Source organism: Rhineura floridana, chromosome 2, assembly GCF_030035675.1.
Source record: "Rhineura floridana isolate rRhiFlo1 chromosome 2, rRhiFlo1.hap2, whole genome shotgun sequence".
NCBI classification, from domain to species: domain Eukaryota; kingdom Metazoa; phylum Chordata; class Lepidosauria; order Squamata; family Rhineuridae; genus Rhineura; species Rhineura floridana.
Genome location: NC_084481.1, coordinates 149,596,910 through 149,615,481, shown reverse-complemented (window position 1 = coordinate 149,615,481; position 18,572 = coordinate 149,596,910). Strand labels below are relative to the sequence as shown.

Sequence of the window (18,572 nt, the reverse complement as noted above, 5' to 3'; positions counted from 1 at the left end):
ATGATTGCAGTGTTAGCTAGCTATCCAGCCCTATAGAAAGCCTTCATGTTCAGAGGGGCAGCCACATTTCTAGGTGGGCCACATTTTGCAGGGGAGGGAGGAGGTGCATAGCACCAGCCAATCTTCCCTACTGCTGACTGGTGGAGAGGATGTGAGAGCCAGGCCAAGGAAAGGGAAAGGCAGTGACCTTCGCCCTCCATGCGGAGAGCGTGTTAACTTACGCAATGGGCTATGTAAAGGTCAAATAAACAGAAAAATTAGTATGAATTAAATGATTGGAATATTTTTATTTATGCTATAACTAAGAAGTTAGAAACTAGTGTGAAGCTTGTTTTCTCAAAGAAAAAGAAGAAAAATAGCCACTATGTGAGTGATTTGAAAGGGTAAAGGGTAACTTAGGGTAGAATTTTTTTTCCAGATCACTTTATCTCTGTATTTCACCCTTTAGCAATAAGCACCCAGTTCTGCTCTACTCATCATAAATAACTGCAGAATAAACAAACGCTTACTTTTTACTGCAAACAAACATGTTCCTTTATTGCTGGCTGGGTAGAGAACACAACTGAAACTGAAGAGCAGAGCAAAGGAAAGTATAAGGGGTGGAGTCTAACTCTAGCCCATAACACAAAGCTCTAAAATTTAACTCTTCAAGTTACTATATAGGGTGTCTTTTTCAGGATCACTTAAGTAATTATAGGGTGATTATTATCATGAAAAATCCACCCTAGTCATGGAAAGTTTTGAATAAGCAGACTTTGGGGGGCTATTCCAGATGAGGCTTTTGATGTGCACTTGCCCTGCCTTATTCACTGAATTTTTCAGAGGGTCCTAGTCTTAAATTGCTCTGATTTTTAAAACAATGTCATTGTTTAATGGAGGCTGTCATTGTCATGTCACAAATAAAAAAAGAGTATTTTCAAAAAGAAATCCAGGGGCTAATGGCAAGCACAGCTCGGGGGGGGTGTACTCATTTTCCCTACCCTGGCTACAGGGCAGTAGCTACCCCTACTGTTTCTCTGCTATGAAAAGCACCAACTGATCACAGTCATTATCTAGTGGCAGACTCATAAAACTAGATGGTAATAATTCAGTTAACATCTGCTTAGTTAGTCAGTCCCTCGTGTGTATATGTATCTTATACATAATGTATATAAATTAATGTCAGTTAAGACAATTCAGCACTTTTCATTCTTCACTTGCCCACACTTGGCCTATTTTAAATGCAAACTATTATTGTCTCTGTGATACAAATATTTAGATATATATTTCTGTCCTAGGGCTGTGACAGAATTCACATCAAGATGTCTAGTGCTTTAAGTGAGGAGGCAAGGACTGGTTTTGCTTTCCTGTGCACTGCCATGGCAGCTGCTAATCATAAGAACATAAGAAGAGCCTGCTGGATCAGGCCAGTGGCCCATCTAGTCCAGCATCCTGTTCTCACAGTGGCCAACCAGGTGCCTGGGGGAAGCCCGCAAGCAGGACCCGAGTGCAAGAACACTCTCCCCTCCTGAGGCTTCCGGCAACTGGTTTTCAGAAGCATGCTGCCTCTGACTAGGGTGGCAGAGCACAGCCATCACAGCTAGTAGCCATTGATAGCCCTGTCCTCCATGAATTTGTCTAATCTTCTTTTAAAGCCATCCAAGCTGGTGGCCATTACTGCATCTTGTGGGAGCAAATTCCATAGTTTAACTATGCGCTGAGTAAAGAAGTACTTCCTTTTGTCTGTCCTGAATCTTCCAACATTCAGCTTCTTTGAATGTCCACGAGTTCTAGTATTATGAGAGAGGGAGAAGAACTTTTCTCTATCCACTTTCTCAATGCCATGCATAATTTTATACACTTCTATCATGTCTCCTCTGACCCGCCTTTTCTCTAAACTAAAAAGCCCCAAATGCTGCAACCTTTCCTCGTAAGGGAGTCGCTCCATCCCCTTGATCATTCTGGTTGCCCTCTTCTGAACCTTTTCCAACTCTATAATATCCTTTTTGAGATGAGGCGACCAGAACTGTACACAGTATTCCAAATGCTGACAATTTGCCTTATGCTGGAAAGTTCAGATTTGGAGATAGATGGGGACAGCCTTGATCTCATGTGATTCAAAACATTCATTCATTCATTCAGTTTATATATGAAATCCCAACACAGTTCACAAAATAAAACTTTTAAATACAAAACCATCCATTCCAAAGATACAATTAACTATGGGGCAGGGCTTTTAGTGTTGCTGCCCCTGTCCTGTGGAACATCATTCCCATCAAGATATGACAGGTGCATGATATCTGCACTTTCTGGAAATGATTGAAAACATGTTCTATTAAGCTTTCCCAACTGGATGAAGAGATTTCTGCCCTGGATATTTATTTATTTATTATTTGATTTATATCCCGCCCTTCCTCCCAGCAGGAGCCCAGGGCGGCAAACAAAAGAGCTAAAAACACATCAAAACATCATAAAAACAGACCTTAAAATACGCCAAAACAAAATAGCTTTAAAAACATTTTTAAAAAAGCTTTAAAAACATCTTTTAAAAAGGGTTAAAAATTGTTTTTTAAAAAATATTAAAAAGCAATTCTAACACAGACGCAGACTGGGATATCCATTTTGTATTTTTTAAAACTCATCTTCTATTATTTTTATAAATCTTTCCTAATTGGTTTTATTGTATTTTCCACATTAGCTTAGGATGCATGTGGAATGCGATTAATGAATAACTATAACAATAAGTATATATGCACTGTATATTCAATATATTCAATGATTCAATGATTTCCCCCCCTCAGTCAGTTTAAAAGCTGCTCTGCCACCTTTTTAATTTTAAGTGCCAGCAGTCTGGTTCCATTCTGGTTCAAGTGGAGCCCATCCCTTTTGTACAGGCCGGGCTTGTCCCAAAATGTTCCCCAGTGCCTAACAAATCTAAACCCTTCCAGCCGACACCATCGTCTCATCCACGCCTGAGGACTGGAAAGTGGCAAATGTAATGCCAATCTTCAAAAAGGGATCCAGAGGGGATCCCGGAAATTACAGGCCAGTTAGCTTAACTTCTGTCCCTGGAAAACTGGTAGAAAGTATTATTAAAGCTAAATTAACTAAGCACATAGAAGAACAAGCTTTGCTGAAGCAGAGCCAGTATGGCTTCTGCAAGGGAAAGTCCTGTCTCAGTAACCTATTAGAATTCTTTGAGAGTGTCAACAAGCATATAGATAGAGGTGATCCAATGGACATAGTGTACTTAGACTTTCAAAAAGCGTTTGATAAGGTACCTCACCAAAGACTTCTGAGGAAGCTTAGCAGTCATGGAATAAGAGGAGAGGTCCTTTTGTGGATAAGGAATTGGTTAAGAAGCAGAAAGCAGAGAGTAGAAATAAACGGACAGTTATCCCAGTGGAGGGCTGTAGAAAGTGGAGTCCCTCAAGGATCGGTATCGGGACCTGTACTTTTCAACTTGTTCATTAATGACCTAGAATTAGGACTGAGCAGTGAAGTGGCCAAGTTTGCTGACAACACTAAATTGTTCAGGGTTGTTAAAACAAAAAGGGATTGCGAAGAGCTCCAAAAAGACCTCTCCAAACTGAGTGAATGGGTGGAAAAATGGCAAATGCAATTCAATATAAACAAGTGTAAAATTATGCATATAGGAGCAAAAAATCTGAATTTCACATATACGCTCATGGGGTCTGAACTGGCGGTGACCGACCAGGAGAGAGACCTCGGGGTTGTAGTGGACAGCACGATGAAAATGTCGACCCAGTGTGCGGCAGCTGTGAAAAAGGCAAATTCCATGCTAGGGATAATTAGGAAAGGTATTGAAAATAAAACAGCCGATATCATAATGCCGTTGTATAAATCTATGGTGCAGCCGCATTTGGAATACTGTGTACAGTTCTGGTCGCCTCATCTCAAAAAGGATATTATAGAGTTGGGAAAGGTTCAGAAGAGGGCAACCAGAATGATCAAAGGGATGGAGCAACTCCCTTACGAGGAAAGGTTGCAGCATTTGGGGCTTTTTAGTTTAGAGAAAAGACGGGTCAGAGGAGACATGATAGAAGTGTATAAAATTATGCATGGCATTGAGAAAGTGGATAGAGAAAAGTTCTTCTCCCTCTCTCATAATACTAGAACTCGTGGACATTCAAAGAAGCTGAATGTTGGAAGATTCAGGACAGACAAAAGGAAGTACTTCTTTACTCAGCGCATAGTTAAACTATGGAATTTGCTCCCACGAGACGCAGTAATGGCCACCAGCTTGGACAGCTTTAAAAGAAGATTAGACACATTCATGGAGGACAGGGCTATCAATGGCTACTACCCATGATGGCTGTGCTCTGCCAGCCTAGTCAGAGGCAGCATGCTTCTGAAAACCAGATGCCGGAAGCCTCAGGAGGGGAGAGTATTCTTGCACTCGGGTCCTGCTTGCGGGCTTCCCCCAGGCACCTGGTTGGCCACTGTGAGAACAGGATGCTGGACCAGATGGGCCACTGGCCTGATCCAGCAGGCTCTTCTTATGTCCTTATGTTCTTAATATACAGAAGAATACTACAAAACAATCCAATCCACTAGCAGCAGCTTCAATAGAGTTATTAATTCACTAATAGGCAAAAACCGTTTTGGTTTAAGAACTTACCTATACCCAACAGATATTTCTATCAAACTTTAAAAAGCAGGGAAATTGGGCAGCTATAAGGAATGCACCAGGGGAGCAAGAGACCTGACCTCCTCTCTGAGATATTGTACTGCCCTACAAATTTGTCAAAATGCAAAATGCAAACACAATTTGAGTTGGTCTTTCACAGTCCAAACCACTTGCTGTGTAGCTTGGAAGAATTTGGTAACATGTGCCTCTGAGTATATGGTGAGTGATGGCAACACCTGCCACCTCCCACCCAAATTTAAACCAAAGCTGGCCACATCCACACCAGACCTTTATTTAATAATAATAATAATAAATTTAATTTTTGTGTCGCCTATCTGGCCGAAGCCACTCTAGGTGGCGTACATATTAAAATTCATTAAAATACAATAAGTACAGAATAAAATACAATGCAGTCAACACTAATGCAGGCATAAAACTATGTAGGGCAATCAGTAAACAATTTTCACAAAAACAATAAACAATCACAGAAAAATTAGCCCACCCCGGAGATCCCAAAGGCCTGTCCAAAGAGCCAGGTTTTTAAGGCTCGGCGAAATGTATCCAGGAAAGGGGCATGGCGAAGATCAAACAGGAGGGAGTTCCAGAGAGTGGGGGCCGCCACTGAAAATATTTCACTTTAGACAGTTAAAAATCAGCCATGTTCACAGAGTACCTGAAATCCTATTACTGACCTGGCCCCATATTCTGACCTTCATCTTCTGCCGTTTAAAAGTTAAAAAAGAAATCCCTGGCTGATTTTTGATTAATTTAAGAAATTTAGCATTGAACTTAATGATAAGCCCGCACATGCTCAGTAAGAACCAACTATCAGTGAACTCAGAAATGCTTGCTTAACAACCCTCTAAATTTTCATGGCGATACACAAAACAAATGTTGCTAGGAGACACCCTGTTCCCTTCACAGAGCTTCAGTCAGAGTGGCTGACTGTTGAACTACTCTAGCCACTGGAACTCTGTCAGGGGAATAGGAGTCTCCTCTCAGTACCCTTCACAAACTATACTTCCCAGGATTCTTTGGGGGAAGCCATGACTGTCTCAAGTGAAATAAAGGTCTGGTGTGGGTGTGGCCCCCTGATTAGGCAAGCCCAGCAGCTGTGAGTCAGACTAAAAACATAAAATCTAAATCCTTCCCCAACCAAGTGAGGGGGGCAGGGCTACCTTCACTCCTATGGCAACACATTTGCTCTTCATCAGGTCTTCAGACATGTAAATCAGGTCCATCAACTTAACAAAGAAACTGGCTTGACCAGCAGGTTTCTCTACCACAGAATTGCAGGTACCCACAGACATCATCCAAGCCAAACCCTCCCCCCCATTCTATAACATTGTGCATAGATTAATAGCCAATTAGTTTAGGTTTTAATAGAGCAGGACAATGAGATTCTCTCCATGACAAATGGTTACTGGATATTTTTTTATTCTACCTTTCTCTGAATATCACATTCATTCTGGGATCCCTGGGAAAAAAACAGTGCAGGTTGAGTACATTCTCTATGTAATTAGTGAGGTTGGCAATGACTGCTCTAATTGCTGTGTGAGAGGTTAGCTTCTGTCTATCACTGTTCCTTACCTTCAAACATACAGCCTGCAACTGGTATATTTGTGTTACATATATATAAAGCTGCCAGTGCAATCATATATGCTGGGTACATGCTTGTTTTAACTCTACCCAACAACTTACTTCCCATTACTAGATATCCAGTGGGTTCACTGAGACGGGCCGTGGTTTCTATATAGATCACTCCTATGTAGAAACAGAGTAACATTCAATAAGTTCAAATGCTTGAATTGCTAAAAGCAGAACTGAGGCAGGCACTGTCTCCCTAGAGTAGGTGCCCTTGCTTTAATTCTTCTTGTATTTAGCCAGCCCGGTCCACCTGCTACCCATTCCCCTCTCATAAAGACCTTGGGAGTGGAAGAGGAGGAGAATAAGGAAGAGAATTGTAGTGATGATAGGAAAAACTCATTTGATCTCCTGCCTAGTAGAAAGTGACACTCTCTGAATGGGGGTTCTAGTGCTGGACTACAAGTCTCATCATTCCCTGCAGGAAATAATCCTCTGCACATCATGAAAGACCTAGTTCTGGTGGAATAAATCCAAAGTACATTGTGAACTATGTTTATCTGTGCTTGGGTTTCTGTGATTGCCCTGCACCAGGAATCCTCACACAGAAATAGCCCTGAGGAAGATACAGAGCCCTGTGTCACCAGCAGCTCAGATTCCAGCAACTCAACCATGGACTGCTTTGAGGATCAGGGCAGATCCTGAGGATATTTCCGCAAAGAAATTCCTGCAACTTGAAACCCTGGTTCCTAAAAGAAGCCAAAGGCTGCACAAAAAAAGAGTACCAGTCCTTTTAACTAGCCCAATAAGTGCTGAAGGGGTATAAAGCTTAGGCAGTTTCTCCAGAACAGTACTGAGATACTTGCTTCTTCTGTTTCTGAAACTGCCCTGATCCTACTGAACTCTGAATCTGCACCTTAGTCTTTGACCTTCTTGGTGGTAGAAACTGGAGTGGATCTTCCACTCTCTTCTGGAGCCTCCTGATTGCCTCCTGTTGGTGATAGAAATTGCAGTGGATCTCCATCCTGATGGGTTCAATCTATTCTATGTTCAATCAGATGGGTTATTTTTTTCCCTGTAGTGCCAACAACTTCTAATCTTTTCCCTCTCTTCATTTTACACCGTCATATGGTTTGCAGAGGTGTTCCCGTAATGCCCTGACTGATCATCTCATCCCTCAGCATACCAAATTTATCTGCCACCAAAATCCAGTTTTATCTGTTTCTGTTTAATCTTGCTGTAAACTTCTGCTTGATCATTGCACACAATGCCAAAGCAGTATACAGATTATCCTGCATGTTGAAACAGCTAGAGGCATGAACCATTGTCATCTGTGATTGTGTAGCACAGCATAAGGCCAGTTATTGGAAGAGTTACTTTGAGTCACTTGCATGAAAAATATCACAGGGACTGACTTGGATATCAGGCTGAGCAGCTGTGGGGGTTTAACTAAAAGATTAAAGTAGCACAGCTCAAATATTCAGAGTCAAATAGTAACTTCACAGGGCCCAGATGGTAATTATCTGTGTAAATTTAGCCAAGTATATTTTACAATGTAGTCTTAATGCCCCCCAATTATTACATGGAATTAAGAAACACTGAAATCTATAGTTCTTATTTTATGTATGTGACCCAGCAAAACATTCATACATCACACAAACACAGTTTATTGATTGCCAAGGAATCTCTGTCAGCCATAACCCGCAGAGAGAGTCCTGTGCACCAGAGGTGTTCTGGATTATGGTTTATGTATTTGTTTTAGTTTACTAGTCTGATGTTATGTTTTCATTCTGGCATTTTACAAACACACATTTCCTTTGTTCCAGTTATTCACCTTTCTTCTTCTTTCTTAAACAATTATATTGACAAGATGTATTGCCCAGAAGCTGAACTTGCTAAATCAAAGTGAAATGCAAACACCCTAATCCAGCATGGGGCTGGAGTTTAGTGGGAGAGAATGCAAAGGGCTCTAGGTTCAATCTCCTACATCTTCAGGTAGGATTGAGAAAGAGACTCCTGCCTGGAAACCCCCTGGAAACCCATTGCTGATCCTTGAGACAATAGTAAGCTAGATGGCCTGAGTCAGTGTAAGGCAGCTTACCATAAAATATGCATTCATAATTGATTCTATGTACATGTTAATGTCACTGGCCATATTCTGTGTGTGTGTATCAATATCACTTGCTGCATTAGGAACTGCAAATGTAAATCATACCTGCATTGAAATGCACAAGGTAAATTGAATATGGATACTGAATATGAATACTATCAATGACTAGTGATAATGATAGCTAATACATACCACATCCTAGATCAAAGGCTACAAGCTGCTTGTGAACAAGAGCAGGTGAGGCTTATTGCTTTCCATATGCATTTTGTTGGCCACTGTGGGAAGCAAGCTCTTCTTATGTTCTTATTGATTGGTTTCAGAGGAATATACATTCTAATGTGCATTCACATCCGCATTCTTCCAGAAGCAGAGCTTGATCATGGGTGATAGCTTCAACTCTACAGCAAGTTCTGTAACTGTTGCAGCCTGTTTGCATATTAATTGAGGTATAAATGTACTAAATCAGAGCTGATAGCTCAGATCTAAGGTTTAGCAAGAATTTAGATTTTAATGACCCAGCTGCTCAGTGGAGCAAGCTTTCTAAATAAATTCCTGATGAGCTCTTTTATTTACTCTGTTCCCATCAACTAAGTAATACCTAGTTTAGAATTGGCAGGCTTCTGATCTGCAGAAGAGAATAATGTTTCAATCTAATTTCTGTCTTAAAACATGGCAGTATGAAGCATCTATCTATCTATCTATCTATCTATCTATCTATCTATCTATCTATATTAATGACTGGGCCTACCTTTATGCAAGCAGTGAGTAGACCAGGGGTGAAAAGTCCAGTCTTTGAGCCACTCAGCATGACTTCTACCCCATGCTGCAACTTGATGGCTGAGGGGAGAGAAGACAGCAGAATGTTCCCAGACAAGAGTAAAGCCAATCCCTATTGACTATCTGCCTTACACACAGCTTTTTCTGCCTCAACCCAACCCAAGCACATAACCCAACATGGGTCCTGGATCAAGTGAGGATCTAGCCTTATAAAGCAGAATAATATTTCAATCGCCCTGGGCTCCCTCTTGCCGCCCTAGGCACTTTCTAGGAGGAAGGGCAGGATATTAATTAAATTAATTAATCTAATTTCAGTCTTAAATATGGCAATATGAAGCATATGAGAGTGGATTTTTTTGGCTTTACTTCACTTTTAGGAATATGATATGAGTATATGCAAAAATGAAAATGTCTGCAATGGTTTGTTAGTTTAGTTGTTTATTACAATTGGAGTAATGGAAAATAGAGCAGGGAGGTACTTAGAAATCAGAAAGAACAGCCAAAATCTCACTCATTTGGATTTTCAAAAGTTGGCATATATGCCAAGCTGGACTTCAAAATTTCATTAGTTTAATTGATGGAGTGAATTGGCTGGGGCTAAGAAGATACCTTACTAGGTATGGCTGAAATTTGAGGGCACACATTATTTTATTTGAGACTGTTCTGGTTTTGTGGTGTTGCTATAGGGAGTGATAAGTAAAATATAAAATAATGGACTTTCCTTCTAACAAGTGGCAGCTTTTGTTCCTGAAAGGAATACAGTATCTCAGAAAGGTACTGGTAAAACTAAAATTTAGTCAAATGATGGATTGGTTAAAAGGTAGATGATTAGTAAGTTTATGAACAGCAACATGCACAATCCTCTTATTGTGGACTTTGACAGCACATTCCCATTTGCCTTGCCTTAGCTTCTGCCTCAGAGCAAGCAGATGAGAAGCTTAAGGAGAGCACCCTGTCACAGTCTCTGCTGCTCTTCATGTTAGGCATGTGGAGGTTAAGAGGAGTTCTACCTGTGTCTCGTGCATAAGCCCTTGCTCTCTAACATAACACAGTCTGAAATATTTGTTATATTTCACAATAGATTGCAAAATTGAACTAAGGAATCCAGGGTCTTCTACGGCATTCTAAATGTCTCTTCTAACTCTGAGGTAAGGATGAGGAAGACATTTGATTCAGTTCACATTTAAAGGTGAACCTTCCTAAAACAATATGTGAACCAAAACACAGCTATCTCTCTAAATTTGCAATTCTCTGAATTTTGTATTGCTATTCCCCAGCCAACTATTGTGTACAAAAATGTTTATACAAGGGTAAAATATGCATAAACATACATGTATTCGTGAAAATAACATAGGAAAATGCATTATATTAGGGGACATTGCTTGCAAAATGTGTACATTAGGCCAAATTGCTTACAAAGATGTATATATCAGGAGAAATGTGCACTAAAATGCTGATGAGCTCCCATGATGAGTGGGGTGTTTTGTTTTGTTTTTAAAAATACAAACTGATATGGAGAACTGAACTTAAGACTGGGAGAATGAGTTAAAATGTTTTTGGCTTCACAGATAGTATTATTTTAAAGAGCAATCCTAAGGTGGATGTGGGTGTTGAGAATCTGTAGCAGATCAACCACGACATCCAATACTCCATGGCTGGGGAAACCTTGGTCCTCCAGATGTTGCTAAACTACAACTCTGATCAGTGGACATGATGGCTGGGACTGATGGGAGGGAGACCAACAACATCTGGAGGGCCAAAGGTTTCCCAGCCCTGCAATAGCCTGATGGCTTCCGGCAGCCAGGGTGAAAGGTGTGTGTGGCTTTATTATTATTTTAATCAATCTTTCTCCCCTCCCATTGACTCTAATGAGAGATAATTTACTGTGACAATTCCAGGGCCAGTATTGCTTTGTGCTCATTTTGGAGGACAAGGTGGCTTCAAACCCATAGCTTCTCCTGACATGCCCCCTCCCAAATGCCCTGTTTCTGTCTCAGCTGCTGGCAGAGCACCCCCTGCAGTAGAGCAATGGTAGAGGAGCTTCCCACCACTCTAGGAAGGAGGCCTCTGGAGGCAGACCTTCATCTCCCTGTGGACCTCCCTCATCCCCACTGGCACAAAGGAAGGTCTGCAGCATCCTAGCTCCTTGACTGCCCTCCCAGAGAGTACAGGATTATATTTGCCGGTGCGGGGAATCACACGGGGGCAAAATTGATTGAAATCTGGATATATAGATTTCACCTATTCCATTCGGTTATTGTTCTTTACCTATTTGGTTGATATAATGCTGCTTTCTGTCTTTGTTTTCTACCAAATAGACCAGTTGTGCCAGTGCATGTGAATTATGAAATTAAAAGCAAAAATAATTGAAAGTTATAGTTGATAAGATACATTGAAAATCATGTACTGTGACAATTTACTCAAATGTGTACAGGGATGCATACTTGTCCTCTGTGTGCACACACTGCATATGAGGCATACAGAATCCTGGAAAATTCAATTTGCATGCTGGTAACTCCGGTCTGCCTAGTAAACGTCGCAAACGGCCGGAAACGACTCGCACTATAAGTGCAGGGACACCTTTACCTTTTTAACTCCTTTTTGGGGAGCTGAGGGACGAGTTGCACACATTGGGCTCATACATGTAAGGAGGTGCATCCCTGTTGCATTACATTCTATTTCCATCATGCAGTAGCAGAGCGAATGTGCCTGCTCCACCACCACACAGACAGTACTCCCAGCTTGTTAGTGCAGCATGCAGTTCTCAGTTAGCCCTAGGAATAGCTGAGAAGCACTCTCACTGGAACATTTCTCAGCTGTTCTGTGGTCAGGGGCCAGGAACATTTTTAAGCTGGAGGGCCACATTTCCTCATTAGGTCTTTGAAAGACCCCATGCCAGTGCTGGGGGGGCGGAGCCCAAAGTGGGCAGAGCATTGGATGTGGCTCTTACCTTTCGTACAGTAGGCTACATACCAGCCACTCAAAACCCAGGGTTTCTACATACACACACACTTTTCCAGCCAGGCAAGTAAGGCATTATCGCCATGTAAGATTCCAGTCAGGCAGAAACACTTGAGGAGGATACAGAGCAGAGCCACTGAGGCGTGTATCCTGGGGAGATGAAGAGACCTGAGGGCTGGATCAAGAGGCCTGGAGGGCTGTTTTGGACCTGCAGGCCAAGGTTTCTTAGGACTACTCAACTGGGGGGGCAGTGAGGAAATGAGGATTAGCTGGGGAGGAGACCTGCATGTCTCATAGGACTATATCTCCCAATGCTCAGTCCCCCCCTCTCAAGCCAATAAGACTAGGAGTAAAGAGCACTTGGACTGAGCACTCCTTTTTGTTGTTATATGCCTTCAAGTCGATGGCGACTTATGGTGACGCTATGAATCTTTTTTGCATATATCCATAGGGTTTTCATGGTAAGAGGTATTCAGAGGGGGTTTACCATTGCCTTCATCTAAGCCTGTGGCACCCGGTATTCCCAGGCAGTTTCCCATCCAATTGCTAACCAGGCCTGACCCTGCTTAGCTTCCGAGATCAGATGACATTGGGCATGTTCAGGGCAGTATGGCCGTAGGCAAGCACTCCTTAGCAGTTTCCAAAACTAATCAGCTGGGAGGAGGGAGGAGAGACTTACAATGGAATGACTGAGATTCCCTCACTTGCCTTCCTTTCCCAGCCATTCTCGAGTCTTGTCAGCCTGATTCCTAGGGCTAATCAGGGCAGCAGAGAGGGACAAAGCCTGGGAGTGCTCATTGAGATTCCACTGCCTTGACCTCATTGAGACTTCATCATAAACCTCCCACCCTGACTGCTGCCCAGCTTATTGCTGTTGGGAATTGCTGAGCAGTACCGTGGTACACATCAGCTGTTCCCAGTGCACAATGACATCTTCCCATTGCCATGTGGAAAGCTGGAGTGGGGGAGGTAAGGGTGAGTGGGTGTTTTCTGTGTGGAATAGGAAGATTGTGTTTGTGGCAGAGGCTTTGTGTATTTGTATGATTGTGTGTGGAATAGACTTTGTGTCTGTGTCTTGAGTGTGAAAGGGGAAGGGGTAGCCATGACCCACCCATGCTCACTATTGGCCCTGACAACCACCTGCACGCAGCCCCTAGTACACCCCCACTATGCATGTGGTTTTCAGGGAGGAATTGCTGTTGGCTACCTCTGGTACAAATCATTATCATCCCATTCGTTCTTTGCTCCGAATGTTAAAAACAGTTATCTGATCTTATATATCCTATGGTTATTCATTCCACCTTTAATTACATGTATGACATATTATTATTTTATGTGTTATCCACCCTTCACTATAAGGTCCCAGGATCGGTTGTAACAAATATAAAATGCAATATTAAAATTAGTTAAAACAATAGAGATAATCTGTCCTTTTATTAAGGAAAATGATGATAGCAATTCCAATTCCCAATTCCAAAATCTCTTTTTTAATCTAGAGAGAATATGTCCGTATTTTTCACATTCAGACACATCTACATATAAAAGTGGGCTCCCTTTGGGAGGAAGGGCATGATGTAAGTTTAATTATAAATACATAAATAAAATATAAAATTGATTCCCTGCAACAGACAGACATTGCTACCTGCCAGTGTCATGCTTCCTGTGAAGCTGAATACCTGGCTGAAAAATGAAGTCAGGAGGACTGATTGAAAACAAGATCTAATCTGATTTGTTAACTCTTTAACCTTTGCAGTAAGTTCTGTCCCTAAATTTCAACAAGTCCAAAGAAATCTAGTAATTGCTTTGTGATAAGAAGAGCTGCAGTAAAGGATTTTCCTGAGGCTCAGACTATTGAAGGTCCAATAAACTTGACAAAGTCCATGAGCCCCAAAAGGCCACCGACGTTGGATCAGCTGGAGGCTAATGTACACTGGAGAAAGGTCAGCCAGCTCTAGAAAGGCCAAACAGTTTCTATCTCTTTGTACAGCATCTGAGAGAATCCTGGGGCCATGTGGGAAGAAGATAAAGCTTGATATAAATGAGTTTGCTTGTATATTTTGCTTTTATTTTAGTCTCACCATACCATTTCTGCCTTTATGATTGTCTCAGCCTCAAGCCCCAAGTGATTAAGATGGAGCTTGCCCACATTCTGGCAAATAATTGGGGAACAAGACCCACTGACATTCCCTTTCAACCACTATCTTTTTTTTTCCTTACGAGAAGGCAAGATCAAGATCAGAAGGAAGCAGTGTTTTAAACTGTTTATGATTGACAGTACACTTTTCAATAAATGTGCACTCTAAATGATTTCTCCCCACTTTCTTTCCATCACTAGGTGGGGTCTGTAATAAGGGCATGAACAAATGGAAGAGCCCAAAGAGTAAGAAACACTGCACTATATTGTAGGCTTCTGGGTGCTCTAAATAACTAGGAATGGACTAAACAGTTTGTTTCCAGTCTGTGTCACTTTCATACATGTTTACACACTTAAGTCCATTTCACTCCATTTCTGCATTAATTTCTGTATTAATTTGCTGTACACTGCCACACACAAAATAGCATTTAAATGCAGTTTAAGTGCATGATTTTAAAGCATTTTTCTTTAAAAATGCAAATTTTAAATATATTTTTTCTCAAAAGACACATTTCTCAGGATATTTGTCTCTTAAACATGCACTTTAAAAACACTTCACTATTTTTTTTTAGCGGAAAACTATGTTGGAACTTTTGACTAATGTGAAAGCCAGTGAATAAACAGCACAGTCCTAACCCTGTGTACTCAGAAGGAAATCCTATTGAATTCAATAAGGCTTACTCCCAGGTAAGTGAGGTTAGAATTGCAGTCTTACTTCTGAATAGATGGACACAGGATTGTGCTGTTATACTAGTTTTTTTGTAGGGGTTATGGAAAGGATAAATGCAAGGGAGAAAGACTACATGGTTTGGGAAGGGTGAATTAGGTTAATTCATCTGAATTCTTAAAGCATTTCTAAACCTTCAAGCGCCTTCCTTTAAAAGTCACAGACAGGCAGCAAAAAAACTCACCATTCAATGAGCCCCAGAACCACCATACATGGCAGATGGCCTGTTTCAGCTTTCACAGGAAGAGAATTCTGCTTAAGCACATCAGTAGACAAGTCAATTTGCAATCTGTTTTTAAGATGGGGAAGACTAAACAGTGGCCATCTCGGTGTTGAACTTCAACACCCATCACCCTCAGTCAATGCAGCAGTGGTCAGGGATAATGGGAATTGTAGACCGGGGTGGAGAACCTTTGCTGATCTACAACTCCCATCCAACCCAGGAAACATGGCCAGCAACCAGAGATGATGGGAGCTAAAGTTCAGCAACATCTGGAAGACCAAAGGTTCTTCACCCCTATTGTAGACCAATATGATCTGGATGGCCACAGATTAGCCAGCTCTGATTTAAGCCATGTGTTCATTATTGCTGCAGTGTGGTTGCCACAACAAAACAACTTCTCTGTGGTAAATTCCTCAAGTTGAATTGGCATCATGGAAAAGCACCAAGCATGCACCTTGTGTGAATCACATGGGGATTTCCCACACCATCCATCACTTAATTAGCACTGCTGAGGCTGATCTGGGAAGTACTGGAAAGTGATTGGCGCTATTACACATTCCAATGAAACTTGAAAGTTGGCAAAGGGAGAAACAGTTTTGTAGTTTCAATTGTGCCACAGATGTGATGTGTAAATAGGCCTCTACGGGCAGTTAGTGAACACTAATGTCTTTTCTTCACCTGTCTCAAGATCTATAAGAACTCACGTCTCCCCTCTCCCACTCCCTCCCTCTACCTCTCCCTCTTCCTCATGAAGGATTTGCAAAGGCTGTTCACACACAACACAAAGTAAATTATTGCAACAGTTCTTAAAAATAGCAGTCCTGCATAACAGAATGAAGATGTTATGACAGATGAATCCATTGAAGTGTCCAGAGCGCGGCCTTGTCCTTTATTATTGGATGAATTTCAGTTGGTGCAGCTCGAGGAAGTGGACAAGGTGCTTGGAATGGTGCGGGCGACCACGTCTGCTCTGGATCCTTGCCCATCTTGGCTAGTGAAGACTGGCAGGGCTGTAACCGCCGGCTGGGCCAGGGAGGTAATAAATGCCTCCTTGAGAGAGGGAGAAGTCCCTGGTAGTCTCAAGGAGGCAATAATAAGACCTCTTTTAAAGAAACCTTCTTTGGACCCAGATGTTTTGAACAACTACAGACCAGTGGCGAATGTCCCTTTTTTGGGCAAGGTTCTGGAGCGGGTGGTTGCTGGCCAGCTCCAGGCGCTCTTGGATGAAACCAATTATCTGGATCCGTTTCAATCCGGTTTTAGGTCCGGTTTTGGCACTGAAACAGCCTTGGTCGCCCTGTATGATGACCTTTGTCGGGAGAGGGACAGGGGGAGTGTGACTCTGTTGATTCTCCTTGATCTCTCAGCGGCGTTTGATACCATCGACCATGGTATCCTTCTGGGGAGGCTCGCGGAGCTGGGAGTTGGGGGCACTGCTTGGCAGTGGCTCTGCTCCTACTTGGCGGATCGTCGCCAGAAGGTAGTGCTTGGGGAACATTGCTCGACACCCTGGACTCTCCATTGTGGAGTCCCTCAGGGGTCGGTTTTGTCCCCCATGCTTTTTAACATCTACATGCAGCCTCTGGGTGCGGTCATCAGGAGTTTTGGAGTGCGTTGCCATCAGTACGCTGATGACACGCAGCTCTACTTCTCCTTTTCACCTTCCACAGGTGAGACTGTTGATGTGCTGAACCGTTGCCTGACCACGATAATGGACTGGATGAGAGCTAATAAACTGAAACTCAATCCAGACAAGACTGAGACACTGTTGGTGAGCTCTTTCCCTGCTCAGATGGTGGATGCTTATCCTGTTCTAGATGGGGTTACACTCCCCTTGAAGGATCAGGTTTGTAGTTTGGAGGTCCTTTTTGACCCTTCCTTGTCACTCGAGGCTCAAGTGGCCTCGGTGGCACAGAATGCATTTTACCATCTGCGCTTAGTAGCCCAACTACGCCCCTATCTGGACAGTGATGATCTCGCCTCGGTTGTTCACGCTCTGGTAACTTCTAGACTGGATTACTGTAACGCGCTCTATGTAGGGCTGCCCTTGAAGACTGTTCGGAAACTTCAGCTAGTGCAAAATGCGGCAGCCAGGCTGTTGACAAGGACCAATCAGTCTGCGCATATAACACCTGTCCTGGCTCGCTTGCACTGGCTACCCATTTGTTTCCGAGCTAGATTCAAGGTGCTGGTGTTGACCTATAAAGCCTTACACGGTGTGGGACCGCAATACCTTGTGGAACGCCTCTCCCGCTATGAACCTACCCGTTCACTTCGTTCAGTATCTAAGGCCCTCCTCCGGGTACCAACTCACCAGGATGCCCGGAGGACTGTTACTAGATCTAGGGCCTTTTCTGTGGTGGCCCCCGAATTATAGAACAGCTTACCGGAGGAAATACGCCTGGCGCCTACGGTTCTTTCTTTTAGGCACCAGGTTAAGACCTGGCTATACTCCCAGGCATTTCAATGTTTAATGCTTTATGTTTAATGTTTTTAGTTTAATGTGTTCCTTTGTTACTGAATTTATTCTATATTGTATTTTAATCTCGTTTTGTACACCGCCCAGAGAGCTATTAGCTATGGGCGGTCTAGAAATGAAATAAATAAAATAAATAAAATAAATAAAGATATGAAAACAGCCTATGGCACTTTTGTCAGCAGGATTCATTCTACTGAAAAGAACCAGACTGAGCACTGAAATCCTCAAGTAACAGCGCAACTCTGGGAGGTGAAAGTATAAGCAATCTGAAGCCTACCAGAAATTTCTAAGACACATGACAAAATTAATTAGTATTTAGATATGGGCCAGCTGCAGGCAGCATGCTATAAAATTTGCAGTGTAAACAATTTATCGTAGCAAAAGGCAGTGCTGGTTAGAAGCAAAGAAAGGAATCTCTGCACTATTGGTGGCTTGATTTATTATTCACTAATAGGCAAAAAAACTTGTGGTTTAAGAATGTACCTATAGCCAATAGATATTGCTATCAAACTTTCAAAGCAGGGAAATTGGGCAGCTATAGTGAATGCACCAGGGGAGCAGGAGACCTGACCTCCTCTCTGAGATATTATACTGCCCTACAAAGTTGTCAAAACAAAACACAATTTGGGTTGGTCTTTCACAGTCCAATCCACTTCCTCTGTAGCTTGGAAGAATTTGGTAACATGTGCCTCTGAGCATATGGTGAGTGATGACAACACCTGCCATCTCCAAAGATGGTGAATTACATTTTTGTATGTTTGTTGGTGTTCTTACTTTGCTTTGTTTCTGTTACTACTGTTTCAACAGAGAATCTAACCTAGAAAATTATTTCTCTCCTTATTCATCCTAGGAATCTGTGTCAAATTTATTTTTTATCAGTTTCAAAGCTTTTATAGGTCAGTGTCATATGATGGTGAAGGCAGCCTTTTGTGTTTCAAACTGGAGGT

At 42.2% G+C, this 18,572-nt stretch overlaps 1 protein-coding gene and 1 pseudogene across 3 annotated transcripts in view; one reads left to right on the top strand and one right to left on the bottom strand.

Annotated features, from left to right (window-relative positions):
- Positions 1-18,572, top strand: part of LRRC4C (leucine rich repeat containing 4C) — a 637,988-nt gene that overhangs the window by 288,502 nt on the left and 330,914 nt on the right. The gene's annotated exons all lie outside the window — the stretch shown is intronic.
- Positions 12,565-12,683, bottom strand: LOC133378586 (5S ribosomal RNA; annotated as a pseudogene).